The sequence below is a fragment of the Pygocentrus nattereri genome, chromosome 10, assembly GCF_015220715.1.
Source record: "Pygocentrus nattereri isolate fPygNat1 chromosome 10, fPygNat1.pri, whole genome shotgun sequence".
Classification (NCBI taxonomy): Eukaryota; Metazoa; Chordata; class Actinopteri; order Characiformes; family Serrasalmidae; genus Pygocentrus; species Pygocentrus nattereri.
In genome coordinates, this window is record NC_051220.1 from 39,771,377 (window position 1) to 39,783,794 (window position 12,418).

The following is a 12,418-nucleotide window of genomic DNA, read 5'->3' on the forward strand; positions in this document are numbered from 1 at the left end:
CTCACTTTTTTTTTTCACAAATCACTCTGCCGAGATGCCGTTGCTAAGCAACGGCTTTGACAGCTGTAGTAGACGCTTAAGCCACTTGAACGTTTTGACTTCTTACTTTGCCACAAACAGAAAACGGACACTGTTAAGACCACATCTGTCCGACAGCCGATTTGGTCCGACTCTGAAGACGAGACGACACTAAATTCCCAAACTGGCGTCACCACTGAGCAGCTTTTCAGTCGGCAGCTGTGACAGAAGAACAGCTGAACAACCTGGAATCAGCCAGAAATGAACCCAACACCATTCACCAAACTAAACGGGCTGTAAGAAGCTTCACAGACCGGCTGGAACAAAACAACATTAATACTGATCTGGAAAAACTGACCAAACTGAGCTGAACCTGATATTGCGGCAGTTTTATGGATCAGTATTGCGCAGCGAGTGGGTGGAGCTCGTTACTCTGATGTAGCACCAAGCTGCTGGTTAAGGAGCTATAATCTGGAGGAAGGAACTGAACATTAAACCATATTAAACGCCGGGTTCACGGCCAGTTTATTCATTTCTTACTGTATTTATTTAACTGCTGTATAAAAGCAATAGACACTAGAGGAGTGTGTTATCGCTATAAAATCATGTTATTTCGTGATAACACACTCCCTCTCGGGTTCTATTGCTTAAGTAGCAGTCAAGCTGCACTGATTGAGCGTTAGCACTATGTCTATGTAATCTGGCCCAAACAGCCTTTTTCTCCATTAATCTTCACATATCATGTCTGAATAGGTGGACTAATAACATCAGGAATGAGAAGCACATCTAGCTTTGATCTTCCAGGATGGTTACAGTGTTTTGAAGGGTGACGCCTTGTTGCTGACGGAGGATATAATTTGCTCATTATACTAACAGAGAAAGTAAATTGCGAATAGGTCTAATTATCAAGGGGAAATGTGTTTAATACCATTTTAATTGCTCCATGTCTTTCTTTCAGCTTGTGGCTAATAGGCAATAACTGAGCTGCTATGGAAGATACGCACTGTCCTGCAGGGTTTATGCAACACTGTATAACAAAAGGTCCATCATAAATAGGAATGTAAACAACCTGTTTACATTCTCATTAGTGCACTTCCCTCATCCAAACACAAGGGAGTAAATACGTAAATATGATATAGATATAAATAAACTGCATAGGTATGCAAAGAAATCACACATCTGGTTACGCCTTAAAGTCAGAACGAAAACTTTAACCAGGAAAATTTTTTACAGTACTGGGCAAATTTATTTATGTATTTAATGTAATATATTTGTTTATTTAATTTCCAGTCAAAGTGGCTGTTAATTACAACTTACTAGTTTTTATGCATCAGAAAAAAATCTGAAAACCTATTTAACAATGAATCAGTTATTGCATCAACTATCTATTTACCTTCCATTCTTTTCAGGAGACTCACTTTCAGTTCCTCTGAAGAATCTGCAGACACACCTCCAAAGTTCAGTCTACCAGGTCTTCCAGGTGGTTGTTAGGAGTCATGTTTTCTCTGTAGGTAAAACAGGAAAAGTGTGCTTTGTGTTTTCTCTCATTTATCAGTTTTCTGAAATGTTATTGTGGCAGTTGTAATTGTGCAATTCCCGTTTTTTTGTTTTATGTCGTTTTATTTCTTTATAAACTTTTAAACAACTAAACATTGATTTTACAGAAACACGGACGCATCAACAACTGAATCCAACAAATGTTTTCAGTGTTTATTGTATCCCCTCTTTCCCTTCATTCCAGCTTCCGCTCTTTTCACTAGACTCACTTTCAGCTCCTCAAAGAATTTGCAGACACGCCTCCAAAGCTCAGTCTGAGAGGCTGGTTGATGATTTTCTGAACTAATCAAACCCATTCAGTGGTGCTGAGTTCTGGACTCTGGGGTGGTCAGTCCATCATTCAGCTTCTTTGTTTGATGTGTCCGTCTCCTTTTCTCAGCGAGGTTCTTCTTGATCAGCTACACGTCCTTTCAGACCCACAGCACTGAGTGGTCTTCTCACAGTGGAAGGATGGACAGAAACACCTGTGGATGTTTTCAGATCTGAAACAGCTTGATCTTCTCCTCTCTCTCAGAGACCAAAGCTTTCAGTGCTGTTTATCTGATGAGGACAGTTTTGGTGTCGACCAGCTCCAGTTTTGGAAACTCCTGTTTTTTTTCACTTTTTTCCTTTGACTCTCTCCTTCCTTGTACAAGTGGATTATCTTGTATCTAATTTCCTCAGAAAAATCTCCCAAAATTGAAGAATTTGTACAACCATCAATTCCAGTGAAGTTGGGACGTTGTGTAAAACATAAATAAAAACAGAATACGATGATTTGCAAATCCTTTTCAACCTATATTCAACTGAATACACTACAAAGACAAGATATTTAATGTTCAAACGGATAAACTTTATTGTTTTTGGCAAATATTCACTCATTTTGAATTTGATGCCTGCAACACGTTCCAAAGAAGTTGGGACAGGGGCAACAAAAGACTGGGAAAGTTGAGGAATGCTCAAAAAACGCCTGTTTGGAACGTTCCACAGGTGAACAGGTTAATTGGAAACAGGTGAGTGTCATGATTGGGTATAAAGGGAGCATCCCTCAGTCGTTCACGAGCAAGGGCGGGGCGAGGTTCACCACTTAGTGAACAACTGCGTGAGCAAATAGTCCAACAGTTTAAGAACAACGTTTCTCAACGTGCAACTGCAAGGAATTTAGGGATTCAGACAGTCCACTGCCTTTTCCGCAGGGACCTGATCCTCCGACATAAATAAACGCAAGTCAGGCCACAAATAAGGACTTGTGGAAGAGTTTGAAGGGAAAAGGGTCAACAGTACCAGCGCAGTGTTGTCAACATAGATTTAAGAGCAAAAAAATCTCTCTCCTATGTGAGGCTCTGTGACAGCGCTGCCATGGCAACAAGCAGCAGAATTAAATATTTACTTCAGTGGGTGAGGTGCTGGCCAGTTTCATAACACAGTGGCTTCTGTATTAATAAGGCTGGACACTGGCTCATTAATGACGACAGGGCTTTGAATGATGTGTATTGCTTCACCCTGACTGTGCAGTGATGGACGGCTCCCAGGCTGTAATCAATTCCTCATCTTTCAGGTTAAAACGATAGATTGGCCCAAGTGTCTCTTTCACACAGTAAATTTACACCCCAAATGTTGCCAAACAGCCAAGGCATGTCCGGCGTCTGAGGCCTCCTTCTTTTTCTTTGCACTAGAGCTACGAGGCTAATGTAGCTAACAAGTAGAAGAAGCTTATGTACACCATTTAGCCTCATACAAACTGCTTACCTAATTCATTACACGTAAGCTGAGAAGGGCACCTCAACAAAAGTAGAAGTTCCTCCCTTTAGACCTCCACTTGAGTAAAAGTACTAAAGTATTTGCCTTCAAATGTACTCAAGTATAAAGTAAAAGTACTAAAAGAGTAATTCTGGCTCTGATGTCCTGCTATCATTTTTATAACCAGACTGGCTTCATGAACTCATTTCAGGTGAAAGTCCTCCAGCGTCTCTCTTGGTAAACCAGTCTTTTAATATAACGTCATTAATTAGTGACGCTGACGTCTATTAAAATGATCATAAGCACAAAACACTGAAGGTAAACAGTTTCCATCAGGGAGAACCGAGTGGCTCTGAAATCACTTTTTACACACAAGCAAAGTTTCAGTTTCAGATTTATTTACAACTTAGTTCCAAGTTTAAGTTGAATAAAAACTGGCTTTAAACTCAGGATCACAGATGAGCTCCTTTACTATGTTGATCTGTAGGCGTCTGTTCATAAACATAAACCAGCCCAAACTCATTTACTATAAAATGAAATGGTGTTTGTAGAAATTCAGAAAAAAGCCGCGTCAGTCTCGACTGCATATGTGGACATATTTCTATATTGTGCTCTATTTACACAAAGTTAGGTTAGTTCATCATTTATGTTGAACAGACTCTCCCAAAGTTTTACGCTGCTGCGCTGACGTTGAACCGCGTGCTGCACTGGGTCGGTATGACCAACAGGTCAAAACCAGCTCTGAACAAAGTGACCGCTGGGCCCTGATTGGTGCTCTGGCTTTGCGCTTCTTTCGTTTTGACATGTTACGTTTTTATACACACAGAAACCAAAAGGAACGACAGATTTCTCAAAATGTAGGAGGAAAAAGTCGGATATTAGACTCTGAAATGTAGTGGAGTGAAAGGAAAAAGTCCAGAATGGAGAAACTTCAGTACAGATACACTAAAAATACTAAAGTACAGAAACTAATTACATTTACTCAGTTACTCAGTTACTCAGTTACTGTCCACCACTGATTATATCTGATTTCTGAATAAAAGTATTTGTTCCAGAACATTTTTTGCAAGTACAGGCTATTAATTACAGTGAAGTGTCCCAGTTTGTGCTTTATTTTTCAGTGTTGGCGTTCGGGGCAGATGCTCACATGCTGTGGGCTCAGAGATCCGAATGCAAACAGCATGCAAAAAGCCATGGTCAGGCTTAAAATAAACTCTGAGGAAGGAAGTAAAGGTCTGACCTTGACCAAAGCAATTGTCCAAAATGAATGACTGGGATTAAGGTGAACAGTGAATGATAGAGAGAGAGAGAGAGAGAGAGAGAGAGAGAGAGAGAGAGAGAGAGAGAAGGGATTATACCATTTGAGGATTATAATCTGTAATCTGTACAGAACACCATAAACCCTTTGCATCACTATCAGTGCTCTGGACACTCTGCAGTCTGTTTTTTTCTGATATAATACGTAAATCCGGTGGACTAGGGCCTTCTGGAGCTGCAGAGAAAGCCTAATCATTTCTGTGAAGTTAAATAATTAAATTAAATAAAATGTGTCATTTTCCCTTCATTTGTATTAAATAGAATCATTAGCTGAATCATGAAGCTAAGGGTGATTCATGTGAACACGTCTTTGCAGTCCTTGACTGAACACAGACTTCCGCAGCGTGTAAAACACATTAACATATCTTTTATTTGAAGGTTAGCGTCACATGAGATACGCCTATCTCGTTTAGCTGCATCGCTGCTGCCGGTTTTATCTGAATATGCAAACAAGACTAGCTGCCGGCTGCCCATGTCACAGAATGCTTTGCAAATGCTACATTTTATCATTTACACAGTGAACCAGGCTTCATAAAGTTACATAAGAAATATTTTGTATTTTCATCAAACTGTAGAACTGAAATTTAGGACTGTTCACATAAACCAAGTGCTGGATCTCCACTCCGGCCCAGTCTAACCAATGTGTGTAAATGGTACGGATGGAGTAGAAAGTGCCTGAGAGGCTTCATAACAGATGGACTCCAGTCATGCATCAATCATCTATATATAGATAAAAGGGAGTATGGAGCTTTTGTATTATTTAGAACCCATTGCTTCCACATGAATGACAAATCTCTGCTCATTCAATAAAGCCCACTCCAGTTCAGGCCTATAGGGAGCAGAATGCTTGCACTCATTCTAGGAGTTAATGAGCAGCCAGTGGTGGTGGTGGTGGTGAAACAGGCCGCGTGCACCAGGCTGAGGGAACATGCTCATGGCAGCGGAGTGAGGAAGCGGCCGTGTGAAATCTGTGGGCAGCTTGTGCTCGTGTGTGTTTCAGTGCTTGTGGGTGAGTGTGAGTGTGTGGGAGCTCTCCAGCATTCTGGATCCAGCTGGAATCCCATTTGAATAATTAGGCCTTGCCAGGTTTTCCTCAGTGTCTGAGCTGTGCCAATGCAGCAAACCAGTGCGGTCACTATTCACTACATTAGAAGAGATTACTTTTAAACAAGTTATTAAGACGGACTGAACAGTAACAAAGCACATTCAATCTTCCCAAGATTTCAAAAAACTTTGATTATGCCTGAATATGTTTACCTTTTAAGTCTCTAGGCGTTGGTGTTGTCCCATAGTCACTATTGGTATTCCGTGTTTTCTTGTTGGGTTGGGTTCATAATGTAAAGGATTCTATTGGGTTTACACTGATTTCTTTGCTCCTTGGTTTTGAACCAGAGTTGCCAGGCTAACCGTGCGAACAAACAACGGAAGTGGTCACCCAAACATTTCCACAAATACCTGCAAAAACCTTCATATATTTGCTTCAAGTCATATCAATAAGCTACACTATATGGACAAAGCTATTGGGACACCTACACATTACACCCACAGGAGCTTATGTGGCATTCTAGTCTACATCCATAGACATTAATATGGAGTTGGACATTACAGCTTCCACTCTTCTGGGAAACGCTCTACAAGCTTTTGGAGAGTGTCTGTAGGAATTTCCGCCCATTCAGAGCATTGGTGAGGTCAGACACTGATGTTGGACGAGATGGTCTGGCTCACAATCTCCGTTCTAGTTCAACCCAAAGGTTTTTGATGGGGTTGAGGTCAGAGCTCTGTGAGGGCCAGTCAAGTTCTTCCACACCAAACTCACCCAGTCAGGCCTTTATGGAGCTGCTTTGTGCACTGGGGATCAGTCTGGAAGAGAAAAGGTTCTTCCCCAAACTGATCCCACAAAATTGGAAGCATCCAATGTTCAAAATGTCTTGGTGCTGAAGCATTAAGACTTACCTTCACTGGAACTAAGGGTTCTAGACCAAACCCTGAAAAACAGCCCCATAGCATCATCCCTCCTCCACCAAACTTTACAGCTGGGAGGTAATGTTCTCCTTGGGGGTGTAAGGCCTGCATTCAGCTGCTTGACCATGGAAACCCATTCCATGAAGCTCCTGGTGCAGCTTTTGTGTGGATGTTGATGCCAGAGGAGGTTTGGCCTCTGCAGTTATTGAGTCAGTAGAGTGTTGGTAAGTTTTATGCACTATGTATTTCAGCACTCAGCGACCTCCTCTGTAACTCTATATGATTTATATATGACTTGCTGTGGCTCCTAAATGCTTCCACTTTTCAATAATACCATTTACAGTGGATCGTGGAATATCTAGGAGGGGAAATATTTCCTGAACTGACTTTTTGCAACAGTGGCATCCCATTACAGCACCACGCTCGAGTTCAGTGAGCCCTTTAGAACGACCCATTCTTTCACACCTTTGTAGAGGCAGGCTGCACGGCTAGCTGCTTGATTTATACATCTGTCTCATTTGGACTGAATGAGGTGTTTAAAAACTCCAGCTGCACTGCTGTGTCTGATCCACTCATCCCAGCACAACACACTAACACACCACCACCATGTCAGTGTTACTGCAGTGCTGAGAATGAACCACCACCCAAACAATACTTGCTCTGTGAGGGTCCATGGGGGTCCTGACCACTAAAGAACAGGGTAACAGAGTATCAGAGAGACAGATGGACTACAGTCTGTAACTGTAGAACTACAGAGAGCAGCTATACAGTAAGAGGAGCTGATGAAGTGGACAGTGAGCGTAGAAACAAGGAGGTGGTCATGATGTTATGCCTGATTGGTGTATAGTTCATAGTAAGTCATACTCTATTCTAAACCACTTCAACTTATCGGAATGGATGCGGGTTCAAAGACGTTTAGGTTGTGTTTGTGGAAACGATTCGGGAAGGTACTTCTAGTGTATGTTAGCTACATTAGCCTAAGAGCTCTAGTTACAACTAAAGAAGCAGAATTTTGACCCCAAACATGTCTTGGCTGATCGAATGCAGAAGAAATAAGACATCATATTTATTAATTCCTGATTTTGAGAGTGCAGAATGAGTAAAGAGTTCTTGGTGTCAAACAGGACAGAGCTCTGAAAGATAAACAGTCACCTGAGTGTCACAGTGAGTTTCGTTAACAAACTCCAGTCAGAAACAATGATTAACCAGCAGGAGAATCACAGTAATGTGCCTCAGTGTGTGTCTGTGGAGATACGGTTGTGTGGTCCAGACCTGGGATGTAACTCTTTTTCTCAGGTCAGATGTTCTGATAGGTCCATATGTCAGCCTCCGATTAGGCCCAGTGTCCTTCCAGCCAAGGGGCCAAAATGAAAACAGTGAGTGAAGCCAAAACTGGCAGCGACCCAGCAGCAGCACCCTCATCTGTTTTGGCACCAAACAAATGTTTACCTCTGAATCGTTGAGCTGTCCAGGTTCCGCCCCCAGATCATGTTTTCATCTTGGCACGGCCGTCTTTGTGGAGAGGTGGAATTGCTTCCACAGCAGGGGGTTCTCCCCCCTCCCTCTTTCGCCCCTCATTGCTCACTACCAGCTCAATGCGGAGAGACAACAGCGTCCCAGTTCATCTAATAACAGAGTGACAGGGAACGATATCTATCATTCGATTAAACTGATTAAAATCATCTGAGGTGCTTTACAATTTACAACTTGGCTGCCTGCAGGAAGAGGCTAGATATCGCCTTTCATGCGTTAAATGCAACTCAAATTGCTTTGCAGCATAAGAGAAGAACAGAAAATAAAGCAAACAGGAACAAGGAAAGGAAAAATGAAATAGTTAAATAAATAAATAAATAAATGACTGACAAAACCCTATTCATGGTACAATAAAAAACACCTTGCAAACTCAAATGCGCTGCAGATAAAGACGTTCATCAAAATGAAGACATAAAGAAAGACAGACAGAGACAGACAGACAGAAAGACATTCATAAAGAAAGACAGACAGAAAGAAAGAAAGAAGAAAAGAAAGAAAAATACAAAGAAAGACCGACAGAGAGACAGAAAGATAGAATGAAAGAAAGACAGACAGAAAGACACAGACAGAAAGACAGAAAGAAAGACAGACAGAAAGATAGAAAGATAGAAAGAAAGAAAGACAGAAAGAAAGACAGACAAACAAAGATAGAAAGAAAGAAAGCAAGAAAGAAAGACAGACAGAAAGAAAGCAAGAAAGAAAGACAGACAGAAAGAAAGCAAGAAAGAAAGACAGACAGAAAGAAAGCAAGAAAGACAGACAGAAAAACAGAAAGACAGATAGAAAGCAAGAAAGACAGACAAAAAGACAGACAGAACAACAAAGAAAGCAAGAAAGACAGACAGAAAAACAGAAAGACAGATAGAAAGCAAGAAAGACAGACAAAAAGACAGACAGAACAACAAAGAAAGACAAAGAAAGACAGACAGAAAGACAGACAAAGATAGAAAGACAGAAAGATAGAAAGACAGACAGACAGAAAGACAGACAGAAAGATAGAAAGACAGAAAGATAGAAAGAAAGAAAGAAAGACAGAAAGATAGAAAGACAGACAGACAGACAGACAGACAGATAGAAAGAAAGACAGACAGAAAGATAGAAAGAAAGAAAGACAGACAGAAAGATAGAAAGAAAGAAAGACAGACAGAAAGATAGAAAGACAGACAGACAGATAGATAGATAGATAGATAGATAGATAGATAGATAGATAGATAGATAGATAGATAGATAGATAGATAGATAGAAAGACAGACAGACAGACAGACAGACAGACAGACAGACAGAAAGCTCCTCGGTGTGAGGCTCAGTCAGGCCCGTTTCCTGGGTCAGGTTTCGGTATGAGTGTCTGAAGTTGTGGAACGTGTTGAACAGGCTGACTGCTGCTCCTTCAGTCTGTTAATGTTTGACAGTGAGGACTCAAATCTCTGGAACAGATCCTGATAAAAAGCTCTGGAATTCCCCTTCAGCTCCGGTTAGCAGGGGTGGGCGAGACCACTGATTTTCTTGTCGATCCAATACCGAGGCGAGTAGGTAGCAGGTCTTCTCTGGCACTTAAAGAAGGACAGGCCTTCTACAGTGAAGACTGCCCAATGCAAACCTCTACAAACAGCACTGAGCAGAAGTCAGAGAACCTGCTTTTTTTTAACTTGAAACAATGATCAAGAGCTACAGAGAAAATAGGGCTCCTAACAACCACCTGGAAGGCCTGGTAGACCCCAAAACTGACCCCATCAGATAAACAGCACTGAAAGCTTTCCTCTCTGAGAGAGAGGAGAAGATCAAGCTGCTTCCGATCTGAAAACATCCACAGGTGTTTCTGTCCATCCTTCCACTGTGAGAAGACCACTCAGCGCTGTGGGTCTGAAAGGACGTGTAGCTGATCAAGAAGAACCTCACTGAGAAAAGGAGACGGACACATCAAACAAAGAAGCTGAATGATGGACTGACCACCCCAGAGTCCAGACCACAACACCAGCAAATGGGTCAGAAAGGATTGTGCTGGATGTTTTTCTTTGCTTGTCATTTTTCGAACTCTGGTTCTCATCATTATTTATATATGAACTTCATCTTCATTAAACTCTGCTTGTACATCCACCGTCATTGATCTTGGTGTTAGATTCTCCCAGCACCAGATCAGACATACCAGTTCCAGTCTATGCTTTGCCCTGTAACAACCACAACTAACCAAACACACCAGAAGGGTGAGGCTGACTACTCCTGTGACACCTCATACCAGAGAACTTAATATAGCTATCAGATTAGAAGCCTCCTCCTGCCACGGTACCACTCCAAGGAGACTACAGAGATATCCTCAAGAGTGCTTACTCTACACTCACTGGCCACTTTATCAGAAACACTTGCCTTGTGCTTCTGTTCAATGGTCACTTTATCGGAAACACATACCTCATGCTTCTACTAACTGGCCACTTTATTGGAAACACTTAACTTGTACATCATCGGGCCACATCACTGGAAACACCTTGTACTTCCGCTCACTGGCCACTTTATAAGAAACACCTACCTTGTGCTTCCACTCACTGGCCACTTTATCAGAAACACTTTTACTTACACAAATTGGCCACTTTATTAGAAACACTTACCTTGTGCTTCCGCTCACTGGCCACTTTATCAGAAACACTTGTACTTACACAAATTGGCCACTTTATTAGAAACACCTACCTTGTACTTCCACTAACTGGTCACTTTATAAGAAACACCTGCCTTGTACTTCCACTCACTGGCCACTTTATTTGAAACACCTACTTCGTACATACATGCATTGGCCACTTTATGATCGCTACCTGTAGTTACTTACTGTAACCGTTGCTGTAGCACAGCAGTGACACTGACACTACAGTGTGTGTGGTGCCGTTACGACTGCATAAGACAAGCGATGTTGCTGGAGATTTTACACAAATCAGTGTCACTGCCAGGCTGAGAATGGACCAAAACCCAGAAATAACCAGACAAGAGCAGCTCTGACCACAGATGAAGGAACAGAGGTTGGCTTTAACCAACTGAGGCTACAGTCTAACAGTACACCAAGATGGAGCTCCAAGAGAGGGGTTTCTAATAAAGTGGCCTGCGAGAGAACATAAGACTACATGCAATAAACGCCACTGATAACAGTGAGAAATTAGTTCAGACACTGCATATATGTTGCATATTTATTGCCAAGGGAACAATACAAAAATAATGGTTAAATATTTCAGCTTTAAGATAGAATATAGGCCTGTCGTACATCTCAAAATATAGTAGGAAAATAAACGATTGAACCTTTGCAAGAATGGATGGACTCGCTGTAGCCCAACACACTTTTTTAACATAGCAAGTGGTTAACATTGAAAGCTTATATGCAGAAAAATCTTCAAATATTTGCATAATCGGTTCTCATTTACCACATTGCGAAAACATCGTCTGGTCCTGAACAGAATATTCTCTTGGTCATGCACAGTGCTACAGATAAGTCAACTGATATTAGCATTCGAATCAGAGCAATGCTAAAGCACCGTCTCATGCCGACCTCAGATTCAGCCCCAGAGTGCGTCTGAGCGGATTCATTCCTACACATGCTGCTGTGAGGTATAATACAACATCATATCGGATATCGGACATCTGAACTTCTAGTAAGACTTTTTTTGAAGGCTACCTACATAGAGGCCTTATAACACATGTATAAGCATTGAATGGCAGATTTATATAGCAATACTTGAGTTATGAACGGCTTACGGAAGCAACCACAAGGTGACATAAGATGTTTGATGACACTGCATTGACATAAGGGGCCTTAAACTAAAGTGAGACAACTGTTTCCATTTATAACACGATATGAAGCATCATAACAGAACAGAGACACAGGTCAAAAGGTCCTACAAGTTTGAACAAAGCTACAATTGCTTTTGTTTTCTTCTAATACTTAAATACTTCAAAAGGACATCAAACAGACATATAGCGCTCCTAATAAGCCCTCTGCCTTATAACTTCTATTACTTGTGAACGATGCATCATAAAACTGTTATAAGTGGACCAAATGGCACTTTAATTTAAAGGCTTTTGTCAGTATAATGTCGTTAACCTCATACATCTTATGCCATCTTGTGATCACTGGCATACACCATTCATACTTACCCAAGCCTAGATTTATAAATATCATTCAACGCTTATGCATGTGTTATGAAGTCGTTATGTAGGCAGCCTTCAAATAAAGTGCTACTGAAATTTTAAAGGGTTTGCTAGGACAAAAAAAAAAAAAAAAAAAAAAAAACTAACATAAAATCATGGCAGTAAATCACAAGCAAAACATCTGAAATGC